General features: G+C 40.9%; 2 long non-coding RNA genes across 3 annotated transcripts in view; one reads left to right on the forward strand and one right to left on the reverse strand.

The window, feature by feature from the left end:
• Positions 1–18659, reverse strand: part of LOC119861670 — a 214135-nt gene that overhangs the window by 115185 nt on the left and 80291 nt on the right. The gene's annotated exons all lie outside the window — the stretch shown is intronic.
• LOC119861669 lies at positions 11533–13680 on the forward strand. 2 transcript variants are annotated; one of them, XR_005294989.2, is made up of 3 exons: positions 11533–11650; positions 12213–12301; positions 13363–13680. It is a non-coding gene; the product is annotated as an uncharacterized LOC119861669 (long non-coding RNA). The 2 variants fall into 2 exon arrangements; XR_005294988.2 differs by having other exon boundaries at positions 11535–11754.

Genomic DNA, 18659 nt, shown 5'->3' on the forward strand with positions numbered 1-18659 from the left:
AATGAAGCCCAGCAACACATTTCTGCTTCATAAGTAAATTTGTAAAATTCACCATTCACATCTAGCCCCCTAGTATCTACCCCACACTACAGGAGGACCTAGCTTATGCTAACTTCTTGAACGGGATGTCAACCTTCTAACTCTATTTCTCCTTACTGCCTTGAGGAGTGTGCCTCTCAGTGGCTTTCTGTTGTTAAGGAATGAAATGGCAAGCCTTCTCTCCCCAAATCTGTGGGAAGTTCTTTTGAGAGTGAGCAACTCTGCCTGGCCTCCTCCAAGCCCAAATTCAGAGTATCCCTGAAGTATTTCTCTTCCCTGGGCCGCCTTCTCCTTTCCTCTCAACATTCAAAACATCTATCCCAGCCTAAGCCACCCTCTTCCCCACCCGCTTCCCATAACCAGACAACACCCCAGTCTCCTCACACATTTCAGTGATATTCTTACAAAGGCACACATTCTTCTCTGAAGGCCCCTCCCATTTCTCACACCCCACAGAGACATCTCTCATTGGGGCTTTCCCACTATCTCTTCCTTCTCCTATTAGTGTTGCATGTGAAGTATCAACAGTGCATCCAAAGCTGTATGAAGAACAATAAAAAGAACAGTCCACAACCTGAGATGCTCACATAATCTCCTCTAGTGGCTGGTATGCACAGCCTAATGCTTCTTAAAAACTAGTGGAGTTGTTCCTTTAACTCAGGAGTTAAAGATCTATACTGAAGGCCCTCTATACAAACCCTTCCAATAATCGATGAGTGGGGGAAGGAAGAGGCAGTCATTACAGTCTCAGTGAAAGGCCCCGGTCCTCCAATTTACAATGTGCATGCGGATTATCATTCCAACGTGGAGCTCTTGATTTCGATAGACTTCCGTGGAGCTCTGCATGGGTTCAATAGTCCACTGCATGTTGTAAATTAAGGATCAGGTCCAAAATATGTGTTCAGTGGCTAAGCAGAGGACTTCAGTCTCTAAGGTTGGCAACTCGAATTTTCTCTGCTTAGTTTTCCCTTCTCGGTGCCCTCATTAACCTCCAACCCTGTAACCACATCCCTGTTTGTTCATTTTTTGTCCCCAGTTCTCAGCTGATGTCTGGGTTCTGTGGCCACTCCCTCACTTCAAGCAGTGGGCTTTCCACTGCTTTGATGGCTCTGCCCATCAATCCCAGTCATCCAAGTAGTATGCCACTTTCACAAACGTTAAATTCATATAAAAACCAGAGAAAAATTCTTGGTTTTAAGAGTTTCTATAATTTTTTTTTTAAAGCTGAAGGCAGTGTCCACTTTTATATTAATTGTTTAATTACCTTTGGGCTCAGCTATTAAAATATAAAATAATACAGCGCAATGCTGCAAAATTATATGTCTAGCACACAAATCAGAAAGAAGATAAAAAACAGGCAATGTTTTGTTCCCTAAAACTTGTGTACATGTCAGAGTCATGGAACACTGGTAGGATATGAGCCCATATTTAATAAACTAAATGGATCTGCTAATCAGTAAATTCATGTTAATAGAAAACTACAGTCATCAGAGAACTAATTTGCAAAGCCTGTTGTACAGTCAAATATTATGATAAGATACAGGAAAGCATGTGCTTGGCCTAATACGGTTCAGCAAACAACTTCTGATTTGCAAAATAAGCAGGCATAATATCAATCAATTTTGAATTGAATCAATTTGAAGTTTAAAATACACCTATCTAAGCCTGTCATTGGGGTGATTGAGAGTTATCCATTTAAAACTAATAGACAAACAAGACACGGGCTCTTTATTGGGGTGACGCAGTGACTAAGAGTGCTGTTCCTTTGCATTATTCTTGCTCAGTGCATATATAACTAAAAATAAACATCAACTCTAGTTCCTTCTACAAACCACCCTAGATAAATATTTTTCGCCTGCCTGACTTCTCAGACATCATCATGCCCAGAAAAATTGTTTTTTTTCCCATAGGAAAAATTCTAACATTGTGTAATAAAAAAAGCAATGATTATTTAAGTCTATGCATGCCAGCAGTTAGACTGCTACAAACACACACAAACTTGCTTTGTTTAGGGCTGCAAAAAACCCTGCATGTTTGACATAATTTTATCTTGCGTTAGATTTCTGTGTCTTTGAAATAGTCAATTGGAACTTATCGCAAATGTCTTTTCATAACAGAGGAATCCTCCGCTACGAGCCACATGGCACTCTCTATATACTCTGATCAGACATTATGGGTAGGATTTTCAAAAGCACCCAGCATTGGCCTAACACCCCACTTCACTTCAATTGGAGCAGAGTTAGGCCAACACTGAGTGCTTCTGAAAATCTCATCGTATAAGCACACACACTACTTTAGCCAGATGCTGCCTTTGGTCACCACTTCTCTCTGTCTGCCATTCTGCCTTGATCTGTCTTCTCACTTCATTTTGCTCTCCCCCTCCCACGTTCTGAGGGTGGACTGCTTGCTACTTTGCATCAGTCAGTCTTCAGGCAAAAGGATTCCTTCTTTGCTTGAGTATGGAAAATTTGAATTTGCTGCAAATATGTCTTCTTATAATCAAGGAAATTTTCAAGTCCTGAATTTTCCCCTCTCGGATACAGAGTTTGTGTAGGTTTCTAGTTTTCGAGAGTTAAAGATCTGTCAGTACCTTGGCTGGATTTCTGATGCACTTCCAGGCCTTACATAATGATAAAGTTTCCCTGTTTCCTCAGGAGTCTCACAATCTCAGAAGTCCATTCCCAGGATCCTTAGTGGCTGCCTGAATCTCCTGCTTTTCTGGAGTCCAGGAGATTGGTACAGAGACTGTATGTGAACTTTGACAGGGTCCACTTCCTCGCTCTTTCACCAACTACAGAGCCACTCATAAAGATTCTGCTGCTGCTCCACAGAACACAGAGGGTGGCTCAGCAGGCTGCAGACAGGAAAGGAAGCAATAGGCTGCTGCCTGGAGCAAGAGGGAAGTAATCCCATGATCCAAACCCTCACTCCTAATTCTTCTCCCAGTCCCATCCACTCCTTCCATTACTCACCCATAACTCCCATTGATACTAAGAAGGAGTGTAGTCCAGTTTGAGTTTAGAGCATCAGATTTAGAGTCTGTATTCTATTCTCTGCTCTGCCAATGACTTGCTGCGAACCCTTGGGAAAGTCTTTAACCACTCTATACCTCAGTTTATCAGTCTGCAAAATGGCTACATGGCAAGAGTGTTGTGAGATTAAATTAAGTTTATAAATATGTGCTCTGAGGTGCTCATATAAAATAAGCTATATCTCAAATTATTATTAAGGGGAGAATATACCCAGAATCAGAGCTGATCAGGAAAAAATCCATAGCAAATTTGGATGAAAAAAATATATTATACCACAGAAAAATCTTTGCAGCAAAAAAAATTAAATTAAATAAAAATAAATTAAAAGCTTGATTTGGAAATGTCACTATGGGCCCTTATGGGAACTGTACTTTGGATTCCTCATGTCACTATTCTATTCTATTGACTAGCCTCTCTAGCCAGACTAGAAATCCCCTGCAACCTGGCTGAGTTGACATGTTGCACTATGAGAGTCCCTGGTCCTGGTGCATCATGACAAATGTCATCTAGCTGGGGAAATTGGTCCATGGGAGCATGAGTCCTCCACTGGAGTGAAAGAGAGGAAATCCTTCAAACAGAGTTAACTGAAATATGGGGCCATTAATTTTTCATAATTCAAGCTGTCATTCTAAATAAATTCTAAAAAATTAATTAAGGTTGGCCTGACTTGCAAAATTTGGATCCAGTTCTGGGTTGCCATTCTAAAAACATTCCCCCAAGTGAAGATTATTAGGAGACAAACAGTTATGTTATTAAAAAGTGACCGTACTATAGAGAAAACGGTGGTACCTCAGCGCTATTCAGGACAAGAAGTGAATAGCCTCTACAGTTGATGATTATCCGGCAAGGGGTTCAGCTAGAATGTTAATGCCAGAGGTTCCCTCCATATCTTAGGACAGGTGTATCATTATCTGAGAGATGCTCAGACTCCTTTAAATTCAGACTTAAAAAACTCTTATTCCAAATGCTAGCTAGTGGTTAGAACTTCTTTAGTGCGCAGGTCAAGCATAAAATGTTCCAAATAGTTATGATGGGCAAACTTATCATTAATTACAAGATTACAGTAGAAAACTTAAAGGGGGGGAAGGGGGGTTTGGTAAATGCAAACAAAACAAAAGCTTCCAGTGATACTTGATTTTTCCGGTGAGGCGAGTCTTTCAGATGTGTGTCTATGAACACTGTCTGTTTGAAGATAGATTTTTATATACAAATCTGAAGTGATCTATCTGATTCATTCTTACAAATGTTTTGTGCTAGTAAAGGAAGGTAGGGTACTTAACTGTTTTCCAGTGCATTACTGCTCTTCAGAGAGAGTGAAAACTGATTTTATGTATAAACTATTAGATGTTATATAAACGGCAATATATCCAAATTATACAATGGGTATGCTGAAAGAACAGCAATAATAATGTTTAGCACTTATTTAAGTGCTATCACCAGAATACTTCACAACAATGGCAAAACTCTGGCAAAATCCTGCTCCAATTGGCTTCAGTGATACTAGAATTGAACCCACTAAGGGCCTAATCATGCAAGGCGGTAGGCCCTTGTTATAGAGGCTCTCAGAACCTTGTAGAATCAGACCTTAATTAGTTTGCCAATGACCACAGAAGGAATCAGTGTCAGAGCTGGGATCAGAAGTCATGAATTCCCAGCTTTTATTTTTAGGAAAAAAACAATTACCTGCCCTTAAAATTGATTCTCCTGACAGTTTTTTAAACTCCTTTAAATTACCACTTTCTATTTCATCAGCCAGCAAACTGCAGGCCTTATTATGCCCCACTGAACTCAAAAGGAGTTTTGCCATTGATATCAATGGGAACAGGACAGGGTCCAACCAGTCTGAGCTTAAAAGGAGCTTAAGTCAATGAGAGATCCAGCTACTCAGAAGGTCGGAGAATCAGGCCCAATGGTTCCCACAGCTAGGGTGCCCAGGTGTCCAGTTTTCGACCAGAACAACTAGTTGAAAAGAGACCCTGCAGGCTCCTGTCACCACCGCCGACCAGGCTGTTAAAGGTCCAGTCGGTGATGCTAAGGCAGGCTAGTCCCTACCTGTCCTGGGGCTCCACGCTGTGCCCCGGAAGCAACCAGCTGTTCTGGCTTCTAGGCGAGGGGGCCATGTGGCTCTGTGCACTGCCCCCGCCCCGAGGACTGGGTCTGCACTCCCATTGGCCAGTTCCCAGCCAATAGAAGCTGGGGGGCGGTGCCTGTGGGCGAGAGCAGCGTGTGGGGCCTCCTACCACCCCCCTTGCCTACCTGCTGGCTGCCATGGGGCACACACAACATGGTGTCAGGACAAGCAGGAACCCTGCCTTAGCCCCGCTGCACCGCTCACCAGGAGCCGTTCGAGGTAAGCCCGTGCCCCAACCTCCTGCCCCAGCCTTGAGGCCCCCCCACACCCAGAGACCCTCCTGCACCCCAAACCCCTCATCCCTGGCCCCACCCCAGAGCCCTCACCCCCTCCAGCACTCCAACTCCCTGTCCCAGCCCAGAGTCCTTTCCCACACCCTGAACCCCTGATCCCCAGACCCATCGCCCCCTCCTGAACCCCAACCCCCTGCCTCAACCACAGCCCCCTTCCACACGCCGAATCCCTTGGCCCTACCCTCCAGCCTGGAGCCCCCTCCTGCATCCCAAACCCCTTATCCCCAGCCAAACCCCAGAGCCAGCACCCCCAGCCTGAGCCCTCTCCCACTCCCACATCCCAAGCCCCTACCCCAGCCCAGTGAAAGTGATTGATGGTGGGGGAGAGTAAGCCACTGAGGGAGGGGGAATGTAGTGAGTGGGGGTGGAAAAGGGGGTGGGGCCTCAGGGAAGAGTGGGGGGCTAAGGTGTTCGGTTTTGTGCAATTAGAAAGTTGGCAACCCTACCCACAGCCTGGATAATTTTCTTCACTTGATTCCAAGTAACATGTACCACAATTCAGTGCATGATGCAACATAATCTCCTATAGTCCAAGCACCAGACAGCAAGCTACTTGTGATTTATACCATAATCAGTATACTCTGACTGCAAATTACTCATATAAACATTTATGTCCTGTAGTAAATAAGTCAACCGGTTCATACCCCACTCAATTAGCATAGCCCTCCTCACTGTCCCTAAACAGACCATTGTGTTTAGTGCGAGAACCTTCTCCTTTGAAGGTCTTGCTGTCTTAAACAGCCTCTCTGTAACACTCAGCCACATTGAGTCTTCATCACTTTCCACATCTTAGCTAGCAACATATTTTTCTTCTTGGCCTATATCTCTCAATCCTATTTCTGCTATTATTTATCTCCAATTATATTATCCCACACTGCAAAGTGCTGTAGGACAGAGCTTATCGGAAAAACTCTGCACAAAATGAAGTGCACGGTACTATACTAAGCCAAAAATGTGCTATGCAGTCTACAATATAAATTAAATAGATGTTTTTTAGAACTCTTTTCACACGCCGTTCCTTGGTAAGTCTGCCACTTCATAATGTTACCGGTTTTAATAACACTTAAACAGTAATTATGATAAAACAAAAATGGAAGTAACAATTTTCAGGTATGCAAATTGGCCTTACAAATCTCTGCATCTGAAAACATTTTTAGACTTTTCAGACAGAAGGTAGCTTCTGCCTCATTCATCACGAATTTAGATGCCATTTAGTTTTGCTTCAGTGTGCTGTATTCTGCTGCTTGTTTAAGGATGGCATTATTTAACAGGACTTTAATTACATTCAGTTTTAACCCTATAATGGCAAGGGTCAATTAATTTTACCCCAGAGCTTGCAGATCTATGCTTGTTAAATAAATAAAATGAAAAAAAAATCAGTGTTAGTTTGGAAAGGGAAATAACTTTACAGTCTTGTAGGGACAATAAAATTACCTCTAATCCTTTTGGGAATTCAAATGGCAATAAAATGAAAGTGAGCGGAGATTAACACACTGTAAATCCATTTAGAACCAGGCAATGTTTACTAAAGTATTTGCTCTTACCTGTTACTATTCTGTCAGTGTTTAATTGCACTATTTTGCCAAGATGCCATCTGAAGAGGTTAACTCTGTTTCTTACAAATATAATTCAATTGATTAAAACCTGACAACATGATTTAATCAAGGGCAAGACCATGTACTGAGATGTTATGGATGACAGAAAAATGGTGTGGCATTTTAGAGGGTTTCCCATGGACAATTTGGTAGAATATGAACAGATCCTGGAATATCTAAGAGAATGTTTCAAGTGCAAATGGCCCTGCGTGTTCATATTACTGAATTTGAAATGGAGGTGGTGGAGGGGGTGGAGCAAATCTCGTGCACTTTTAAAAAGCTATTTGCTGGAGTCCAGAACAGCATTTTCCTTACCACTCAGTTATAATACAAACTGCACTTGCATAGAGGCCAACAGCCAGCAAAAACATATTTCCATTTTAACGCCTTTAGATGATCAAAGCATAAGCTTAATATAATCAGCTCAAATCCATTTACCAGTGAGCCTACCACTGTGCCCAGGGACTGTTTTCCTTTCCAGCCCTATCTATTCTGGAACAGGTGCTATAATAGTAAATTAATTAGTCTGTGGAGATGCACCTTGTTCTCCATCTCCACAGGCCTCTTGTGGGTCAGGGCCTTGAGGAAAATGCCATCTGGGCAGTGTTTCCCCCAGAGATACAATCAAAGCCTACAGATTGCAGACTACAGAGGAGGGTTCATATGACAATTAACCTTATTAGTCTTTTTTTTTTAACAGTTTATAGTGTGTCAACACGTTAGCCCTATAAATAATCTGCTTCAGAAAATCATCAGCGCAACTAATTCAAAGAAATGGTTCCTCAATAAAAATCCTCTGACGAAAAGAGAGATGCTTATTCAGAGACAATAAAGCTCATGGGTAATCAGCATTTAATTGTAGTTTACATGCATGAAGAAATATCACACACAGCAGTTATAGGATACTTGTTCTAAAAACTTAATGTATTTTTACAGTCTAAGTGGACAATTTTTCTCTTCCTTAAAAGATTTTATAAACTCTCGAGTGCAAGGCTTAATATTTACAAGTACCTCTGAAGTATTATATCAGATTTTAGAAGGATTTCTAGCTCTTACATATTTGATTATGACTGGCTATTTTCTCCAGCACAGTTTTGTGAAAGAACCTAATATTAATGGGCTCTGAACTGAAATCAATAGATTTCACAAAAGATATCAACTTCCTAGTCATAAACTTGACAGGTATTAAGAGAGTCATTGTTGATTCACTTTAGGTCCAAACCTTAGGTTTTGTGGAAAAAAAAGAATTCATAAAACTTAAAGTAAACAGAAAATTTTCATTTTTTTAAAACTTACAATGAAAATTGATTTTTTTGTTTTGAGTTCAGGATTCCCTGTTAATGTGTTCACCACAAACACCGAAGTTTGTGCTAATGCTTGATATTTATAAATGGGCACTAATGTGAAATTGACTATAAGCAACAAAATTTGGTATCTGTTTTCCTTGCCTAAGCTGAGTGAAGTACAGATCAAATACACATTATAGAGAACTGTACATTATTTTTTACGGTTTCTTTCCATTTTAAAAATAGAGATAAGTAGCTAAAGTGATTTTTTCTAATGTGTGATTTTAGAAGATAATGTCCCCTTTACAAATTTTCATTAGACAATTAAAATACTTTAATTTGCATATGAGATATATCTGGATGAGCAGTTCCTAAAAAGTTTTTGATGATTTTTGTCTTTCTGCTTGTAAGTTACCTGTGAATAGCCTGCAATTTTCTTAAGTTTATTTATTGTTTAACCTTACTGAGCACATCATTTCTATGAATAACATTTAATTTTTAGACTTTTCACATATAGTTTGTTGTATTTAATATTTGAGATTCTTTCATTGGACACCTATGTCATATGGTGTGTTTCTGTTCCCTTACTGGACAAATCACTTTTATAATCAGATTTCAGTGTGAATACTCACAGTTAGAAACAGTTACTTTCCATGAAAATCCTGCAATAAGTGTTTAAAATTCATTATTTTGCCAAAAATCTCTGCCAGTAAGAGATTGTTTGCTAGAATCGTCATGGAAAGCAACACAAAGGAAAGGGAACACAGTAAAGCAAATTTAAATTCAAATAAGTATTCTATGTAAACATATTGGGATATTCATCAATTTCTAACAGCAACTAGAATGAAAATGTAATAAAACATATTTTAGTGTTAACCCTCAAGTTCCTTCACAATTCTAGTTGTCAGGGGGAAAACCAATATATCGAATGCCCCCTCTTACATAATCATACTGTCATATCTGCTTCCCTGCCTACTCCCTGTTTACCAATTGATTTATTACCATAAGCACCATCTTAATCTATCCACTACTTATGTAAAGTGGTCATCTAAAAAGTGTGCTACTTCACATATATTCTGAGTACCTAGCTGCTATTCAATTGTGCATATTCTGTAATAAACCCTTGAAAACAGAAAATTATGTTTTTATTATCTGTTTTAAATAATTTCTGAGTTTTTAATATTTCTTTCCTCCTCCTTATCCCCGGATGTAAAAATGAAACGACACCCACTGCTTTGTATTAGAGAGAGAGAGAGAATCCAGATTTCAAACCTTGGGAAGTATTCTTCCATTGCCAGCATCTAAATGACTCTGAAGTCATTATTCAGTTAATAATATGTTTGGACACTCATGGATAACATGGGCTGCTTAGTCTTCTTGAACTCTCTTTCCACTGACTCACATTTGTGTATAAAATATTTGCAAACTGTAACTGTTTGACATTGAAGTCCATGAGCTATCTCTACACAGCAGCCTGTTTGATTACACATTAAGGTAGTCCCAACTGGTTAGATGAGAGCTGGGTAAAGGATTCTCTTCCTAAGTATGAACAGCTTCAGCCTGTATATCTACAAAAGTATTATACATATAGAAGGCTAGTGATGCATGTATATAGCTCCCACTGACTATAAAGAGAGCTGCAGACACAAATGCGTGGCCAGAATTTACCCTGCATGTATTCACTTAACTCCGACCCTTTAACTTTTACAACCCTTCTCCAGTTTTGATGTAATAAAAACTTAAATAGTTGTTCACAGCTACTGGAAACTGATTTATCGCCTGTTGACAAGTAGAACAGATGACAAAGAATTCAATGCAAAACCCTTTCATTTCTTAAACTGTGTTTCATCTGCTTGACCACTTAAATTTGATTTAACATTTGAAATGATTTTTGCAATTTGTAAAATATTTGTTTAACTTTCTGTTGTTGTTAAACAGTGAATCTTGGTCCAGCCTGTCACAATGCAGTGCCACGTGGGAAATTTAGTGTTTGGGTGCCAAGTTCATGGGTTGGCAGAGGGTGGAGGAATTGTAACAGCCACACATTAAAGCCCCAATCTGGCATTGTGATTCATGCAGGCAGACTGCTACACTTGCACTGAATCCCATTAAAGTCAATGGGGCTCTGTGTGGGCTCAGCAGTGCACCTGCCCACTGTCAACTGCAGGATTGGGGACTATGATGCCTGGTGGGGAAAGGAGTGCTTTGCATCACTCTCTAATTACTCTGTGTCACAGTCCCAGGGTAACTTCACCTGCATCCCCCCTCCCCTTCATGGTCCCTCGAGGGCACCCACTTATGATTTCCAGCTCCCAACCGTCACTTCTCTTGAGTGGAGTCCCAGGTCTCTCTCCCTCTTGACTGGGGTTTTAAGAATGTACAGATCCCTGCCTTACACTGCGATAGCCCCAGCAAACCTGTCTGCCTAAAGACCAGTACCTTTGCTTTGTTTTCTCTCTCTGAGGCTTATGAACAGTGCTTAATTTGTGCCAGGGTTTGCCAGGGCTGAGCCCTGACACCTCTAGGCTTGGCAGTTCTTAGCCCCGGCACCTCTGGGCTTGCTGAGTCAGTTATGAAAGTAAAAAAATTGCTTGAGTCCTAGCACCTTTCATTACAAATTAAGCAATGGGTATGAACAGTGTATTACCAGCAGCTACAAGTTACCACACAGTTCGTTCTAAGCAAACACATTGATTCTTAAGGTAAAAGCATTACAGAGAAAACAACAACAAGAACAACAAAGAGATTGTATATGCATTCTAAAAGCCTACCAGTGGACACCCATAGGTCATATGGAGCCCTACTAGCTCAAAGTCTTTCCAACCTTTCCACAAGGGTTGGGGCCCCTGCAGAAATAAGTTCCTGTCTATTTGCTGGATCAGAAAAAAGGCCCCAAGTCAGATTAAACACAGCCTTTTTTTTTTTTTTTTTTTTGCCAAAAGCCATTTCTTTGTCTGTTGGTCTCTGGAAAACCCACTTTGAACCAGTATGTGCAAGCTTTCCCATAGGGTGGCTCCTCTCTGGAGGTGTTTATAACCTATGTGATTCAGCTTAATCACCCCTCTAGTGGGGTGACTACCTCACTCCTATAATAGAAGGGGTTAAAAGCAGCCCTGGAGAGCGCTGTGGCGGGGGATGGCTGATTGGGGAAGCAACCACAGCTGGGCCACGCCCCGATCAGGCCCCAGCTGGCCTGTATAAAAAGGCTGTGAGCCAGAAGCCCAAGGAGTCTCTCTTCAGACTGGGAGAAAGCAGGGCCTGCCTGGGTACTGAGGTTGGTGCAGTGCTGGGGAAGGAGCAGGCTGAGTGGGGGTGCTCCAGGCTGTAGGGCTTGGTCCAAGGCCCACAGAAGTACTGGGATGCAGAGGAAGGCAGCAGGTCTGAACCCCCTTGCCTATGATGAATGGCCTTTACACTGCAGTCTGCCCCAGGGAGTTTAGGTTTGGTGATGACTGGCAGTAGCCCAGACTGAAGCAAGGTGCGGACAGTGGGTTGGGGGTTCCCCAGGAAGGGGAGACCCAGAGGCAGAGTGTGGGGGTACTGCCAGGAGAAAGAACCCTAGAGAAAGGGACATGGGGGCCAGAGCTGTGGTGGATCACTGGCCTGCAGAGGGTGCTCCACGCTAGAAAAGAGCTAATTCCCAATGACCAGCAGGAGGTGCTGCAGGGGTGAGTCTGCTCCTTTACAACCCCCCACTCCTGTTGGTTCCTAGAGGAGCTGGTATACCCCTGCCCAAAGTTATATACAACCCTGGCCCACAGTGATGCATAAACTAATAATACAGTATAGTCCCCACAGATTTTGCATGTGGGTGAAATATCTTTCGCACCCTACAGCTCTGGAAAATGTATAAAATGACATTAGTTTGATGTGGAAGAAGATACAAACCCCCCCTCAGAAAGAAGAGCATTTGCCACCAGACTGGGTAGGTTCTTCCCCCCCCCCCCTTTTTTTTAACCAGCTCTGATATTGACTCTTGAGTAAAGAGGGGTAAAAACTGGGTAGACATTTAAGGATACAAATGGAATTTCTCTGGTTGGTAGGGGAGATATGGAGAACTTTCATCACACATTTTACTGCAGCTTCTGATATACTTATTTATTTGTCAGCTGTAATATCTCAGTGCCTTCCAATACCCTTGCAAAGCAAGGAAGTATGTTATTATTCCCATTTTACACATGGGAAAACAGAGAGGTTAAATGCCTTGCTCAAGTTCAGATAGGCAGTCTGCAGCAGAGCTAGGGACTGAATCCAGATCTCTTGAGCCCCAGTACAGGGCTTTAGCTACAGGGCCACCCTTTATCTCTTCTACATTACAACTCTTCCATTAATACATATTTTGGGATAGACAAAAAATAATGTAGTATATCTGAGAAATAGTACAAGAGTAGAGAATTAAAGACTATGTTGTAAAAAATGCATACACACAATGGGGCACACTTTTCCTGACTTTTGAGAGCTTAACTTTGCAACATTAATCTCTTATGCAATTTTTCTATGGCATTTCCTAGTTTTTTTATAAAATTAAAATATGAAATTAAAAAAATATTAACACTTCAAGCCAACCACTGAAAAATGTGTTAGTGACCATATCAAAGACAGACAGACACACACACACACACACACACAATGACAAGTATTCTCAAATATCAAAAAATGATGCCAACAAACTATATGGGGAATAGAATTTAGGACCTTGTGATTCCTAACCCATCTGTAAAATAGGGATAATAGCATTTCCCTATTTTATGCAGATGTTATCAGGTACTCAGATACTAGGATGATGGGGGGCATATAAGGACCTTAGATGGATAGTGGCTCCCAGTAGCCTACTGTAATAGATCTTTTGATATTGACAAGGAGGAAGACATGCCTATCCATCGGTGACATGGAGAGACAGTTGGGATCCTTACAAATGAAGTGAGAATATTTAAATATTTTCACTGTATAAATATAATTTCTCTGTTGGAATCACTTCCTCTCTAGGTTACTGTGCTAAAGAAACAGATTGACCAGCAGGGGAAGTTAACAGATACATCCAGAAGAGAAGTGACACACTAGGGGAACACAGTGAAGCAGCTGTAAGAGATGAACTACAATGAGCAAGCTCACCGAAGAGGAGATGAGCTACAAGGGACAGAACTCAGTGAAGCAACTGGAAGAGATGAGAAGCACTAAAAGAGCTGGTAACAGCCCTCAAGCACTCCCCCTCACTAAAAAACAGAACTTAATGCATTGAATTTCCCTTACTATTTTTAAGTATTATATTCAGGTCAGCATTTAATAAAAGTTTTCTCAAGGTGATGATGTACCTTACTCTTGCAAGCAGGATTACTGATAGGACAATCTGCACATGGCAGAGTTGTTGGGAACTTCAGTGAGCAATGTAATCAGGGAATCTAACACACAAGCCCACCTAAGCTAAACTTGAATTTCCCTAAAGTCACCAATTTCTGCACAAAGCTCTAACCTCACAAAAGTCACAGCAGCAACAGTGGGTGTATACTTCGTTTACTTTTTCACCTATTTTTTTTAAAGGGGAAAAACATTTTCCTGTGCATCTTTGCAGTGGATAAAAATGTCAGAAATCAAAAATATGTTTGCAGATGAAGAAAATATTTGTAAAAGGACTAAAAGAGAGATCTTAGCTAGTGACATATGGTAGGAAAATTCCTGTCTTATTCCTTCATTTCTTAATGCTGCTTATCTTATTTCACACATATCAAGCATTTTGTCTAAGGGGCATTAGAGTATTTGGTGATGAGATGAAGGCAAGCTAATGCAGGCCTGACAAGAACTCCCTGTCACCAGGCCTCCTGGGCCCAGAGATCAGCGTTCTTAAAATATTAGGATTTGATAGAGTTAACACTAGCCCCTCAAGCAGATGGTTTGGAACATTCTGTCAACATTGCCAGCGATTACCGCAAACAGATTCTTGTTACACTGATAGCCCCTCTGGGACCCTAGTGAAGTGCTTTCTAACCTCGGCATCTCAGAAAAGAGTGCCATTTCTAGGACCTCTTTCAAGCAGGAAGACTGTGCATGCCTGGGAAACAGAACCATTATCACTGTGATATTAGAATCTCCATAATCCACAGCCATTCAGAGTGGAAATGGATTTTAGTCTCTGTATTTTGGATAGACCTTTCGTTTTATGCAGCTCACTGTACTTCGGATGCAAGTGGAAGTAAGTTTGCAAGTGGGGACCCATTTATATTATCTTTTTTCAGTTTTTGTAGTTCATACTGCAATCACAAAACCTCAAGTTTAGATTCACCATCATGTAACTTCAGTTATTTCCTGCTTGTCTAACAAAAAACCTCTCTCTATATATATAAGACTACATCCTATCATACTGACTTACCTCATCCTTTCCTTGTACTCCCTGTTTTTCTGTCCATATCCATCTGTTGTCTCATCTTCTACTTAGTTTGTAAGCACTCCGCAGTGAAGATTTTTCTTCTACTTTTCTACAGCACCTAGTACAATGGGGTCCTGGTCCATGACTACGATAATATAAATATCTAGAATATCTTAAATACAGAAAACATGAGCTTATACAGTACATACTGGTCAGGAACATTCTGCAATTCCTGAACAGCTATGGGCCATTCTGGAATCTCAATTACTCCACCATAAATCAGGAGTTATTCTTTTCACTTCCACAGAGATGTTCCACATTCATGCTCATTTAAGTGTAATTTGAACTTGGCCCCACATTACCCCCAAGCACTAATATATTTACAGAATTTAACACAACTATAATCTCTCATAAGAAATACTTTTGGAGACTGGCCATTGCTACTGCACTATTGTAGCCTTTTCATCACTATACCTCAGAACCAAATTTAGAAAGGACTTTGCAAGTATCAGCCTCTGTGCTAGAAGCTTGAAGCATCACCAAGTGGTTAATGTCCCTTTTTGTCCTGAATTTGGTATCTCGTACTACAGCATACACTGACAACAGAAAAAAAAAACCTGCCTATTTATCCTCCCAGCTGGAAGGATTGATGGGGTTTAGAATAAGGATGGGGAGCTGGTCTGAGAAATATAAAAACTGATTCAAACTTTTGTCTGTCCCTCAGATAGGACCTGACCCAAAAAATGTTGAAATCTGACAAAGTTTTATTAAGTGAAAGACCAAGTGGTTTCATTTCCTTCACCCCTTCTCTGGGTGAGAATTACGTTCTAGTCTAGAGAGAGCAGCCAGGTTGTCTCTGCTCCCCCACCACTGTCAGGTCTTCTGTGAGGAGGGAAAGTTACAAGACCTGCTCCTTCCTTTCAGTTACAAGATGCAGATGGCGTAACTCAATAACTCCTCCGACGTTAATGACATTTCTGGAACTTTCTCAATGCATCCCAGAGGGCACCATAAACTTATTAAGCCTTCAAGGCATATAAAAAGTATTCTCTGGGGCACAAGAATCAGAAAGACACCGAGATTTTTGCTAAGAATTACGTACCGCAGCAGCAGGAACCTGTGGAAATATTTCTGGTGCTCTAAAGCAAGGGAAGGAAGATTCTTAAGTTGTTTCCTGAAGAGTACTATCACCCAGAGATGGGCTCCCAACCCCATTTCCCTTCACACAATCTGCAATGATAAGGAGGGAGTTAATGCTCTGCTTAGCCCCCCAAAAAAGACCAAAGGAGTGGGACATGTTTTTTTTTGTCTTCCTCTTAAACAGCACCCACACTGGAGCCAAATATATTTTAGTAACTCAAAACCATAAATTAACCCTCTCCAGACACAGATTCAGACACACAACAAACCACCAAATCACATGTGGGATCACACAAGCATGATCTTCTAATTGTATCCCTTGTCCTCCACTTTTCTCCATTAATTCTCACTGTAGACAGGGTGAAATCCTGACCCTATTGGAGTCAATGAGAGTTTTGCCACTGACTTCAACGGGACCAGGATTTCACCCAATGTCTTTTGTTGATCTGTAAAGTGCCCTACACACTTCAAGTGCTAAATCAGTCTAACTACATGAAATAATTTAAGGACCAGTGCCTACTACTGGTGGGGTGAGAGAGAGCCCAGAGGGCACTGGGAGGCTCAGAGAGCTTCAGCATTTCAGAAAACTATCCGAATATTTGGATGTCTATACCTGCTGAGATTTGTCTCATTGGTTTTTTTTTTAAATATTAACAGGCTGTTTTCCAGGGTCTTTACTTATAAATCACAGATCAGCCCAAACTGATCATTGCCAGCTGATGACAGTTCAGTGGCTTGAGTTTGATCATCTCAATCCAGTTCCTAGTGGACAAGTGTCTACCTAACAAAAACAGCCATTATAATTGGCACTGGGCAGAGAGCAAGGGCTGAGTGAGCCAGAAGGCTGGGCAAGTTTTTGAGTTAGGCTAGGCTGTCCCCTGGGAATAAGGCAGAGGAGGGATTGTGTGGCAAAGTATGCACAGAAACCATGATGTATCATCTTTTTCAAAAGAGGATTTCAGCATGCAGCAATACAATTTCACCATCTTTGATGAGAACTGAATCCACGTAAGGCCAAACCCTATTCCCACTGAAGCCAATGACAAAACTCAAATTGGCTTCAGTGGGAATATGATATGGCTCTTAGTTAATAAATAAATATATGAATTTGCTAAGGGACTAATCTTGGTCTCACTGAAGTCAGTGGTTTTTGCAGCTGATTGCAAAGAGCTCAAGATTTGGCCAATTTTAAATAAATAAAAACAAAGTCAGCATATATATTTAGAAAGATAGACAGATAGAGTCTCAGGAAAAGGACCATTTCTTCCACATGTTCTTTCGATCCAAAGCCCATTGAAGTCATCAGAAAGACCCCCATCAGCTTTAAAGGGCTTTGGATCAGGTCCACAGTGCCTCATTTCTGACGGGGGCCCTCTGAGTGCTACTGCAATACAAATAACAAAAAAAAAGCCCATTAAAACAGATCCTGCTTAAACCAGTATTTCAACAATCAGAACCTTTAAAAAAAAAGCAGGTTCCACTTTTCACCTGTAAAAATACTTTAAGGAGTTTTGTAGTGACTTTTTACATTAAACAATCAAAGACAGCTAATTTGTGTCTTCCAGGCTTTCAATACATTTACAGTTCCTTTTGCAGACATGTTATAAGTTGAATTGCCCAAAATGTAACTGTAGAAAGTAGCTCAAAACAAGAGGTACAGGATACTTGGTATCCCATTCTGGGAGGATGAGACCTTACCATCTGTAGAGGGTGGGTAACAAGTGACACAGCGTCCCCTGCTGACGTATCCATAAAGGAGATAGTTTCAAAGGATCCCTGCAGAGGCTGCACCTTTCTGAAGGTAGGATAGTGCCTTGACAATCACTGAGGGCCCAATCCTGCAAACTACTATCTCACTACCATAATATACTTGACTGCAGTAAGAAGATTAAAACAAGAAATGGAAACAATCAAAAAGATAACAGGAAAGATATATGTGTGACAGCGTTATCAAAAGAACCGCAATGAGACTTCTCATGGTATACTCAGTGGTAAATGTTTTCAGGCTCAGGACCCAGGATTTTATTTTGTAAGAGCAAAAAGACAAAATATTTTAAAATCCCACTAACATGGCCCAGAGCTCTCACTAGAAAGAGTTGCTAACCTCCTCATTCAGTAGCTCATCTCGCTGTGGTGCTCAGAACACCTGCACTATTAAATTCTTTTCTTGGATTTTTTTAATAAGAAAAAATTAACAAAGTAAAATTTGTTGACAGTGCTCACAGTCAACGCAGTGGGTGTTCTACCTATGCGCTGTCACATCTTCCATGTTCATTTCTGCAGGTGTTAAATACATGCTGACAACAACATATGTTAACAATCTTAAATGTGTGTGTGTGTGTGTGTGTGGTGGGGTTTGTTTGTTTTTTTTAACCTTGTAATTAAAGATTGCTCACAGCTTGAAAAAAATAATACAGGTGAAAGCTGTTTCTGCCCAGTGAATTCTACTCTCCCTTTCTTGCCATTTGGGTAGTTCATTAATGTTGCACAGAAGGAAAAAGAAGTAGATTCTTATCTCCAGATTAGTAGTTATTAAATAAAACGTAAGACACAAGTCTGAATTTATGATATGCTCAAAAATCTATTAGCTCTCTTTGGTATCACCCCTTCCCCTGTGTGTCTTTAGTTCTCTTCCTAAGCTCTCTTTTTGTTTATTTTCATCTCTCATTTTAATCTTCTTAGTCCTGCCAAGCACGTTATACATAGCATCCAAAGGAGTGCTATATATATTGCAATATAGACAGGACTCTCCTATTCATTTGCACATAACTAAACTGAAACT

Source organism: Dermochelys coriacea, chromosome 9 (assembly GCF_009764565.3).
Source record: "Dermochelys coriacea isolate rDerCor1 chromosome 9, rDerCor1.pri.v4, whole genome shotgun sequence".
In the NCBI taxonomy this organism is placed as follows: domain Eukaryota; kingdom Metazoa; phylum Chordata; order Testudines; family Dermochelyidae; genus Dermochelys; species Dermochelys coriacea.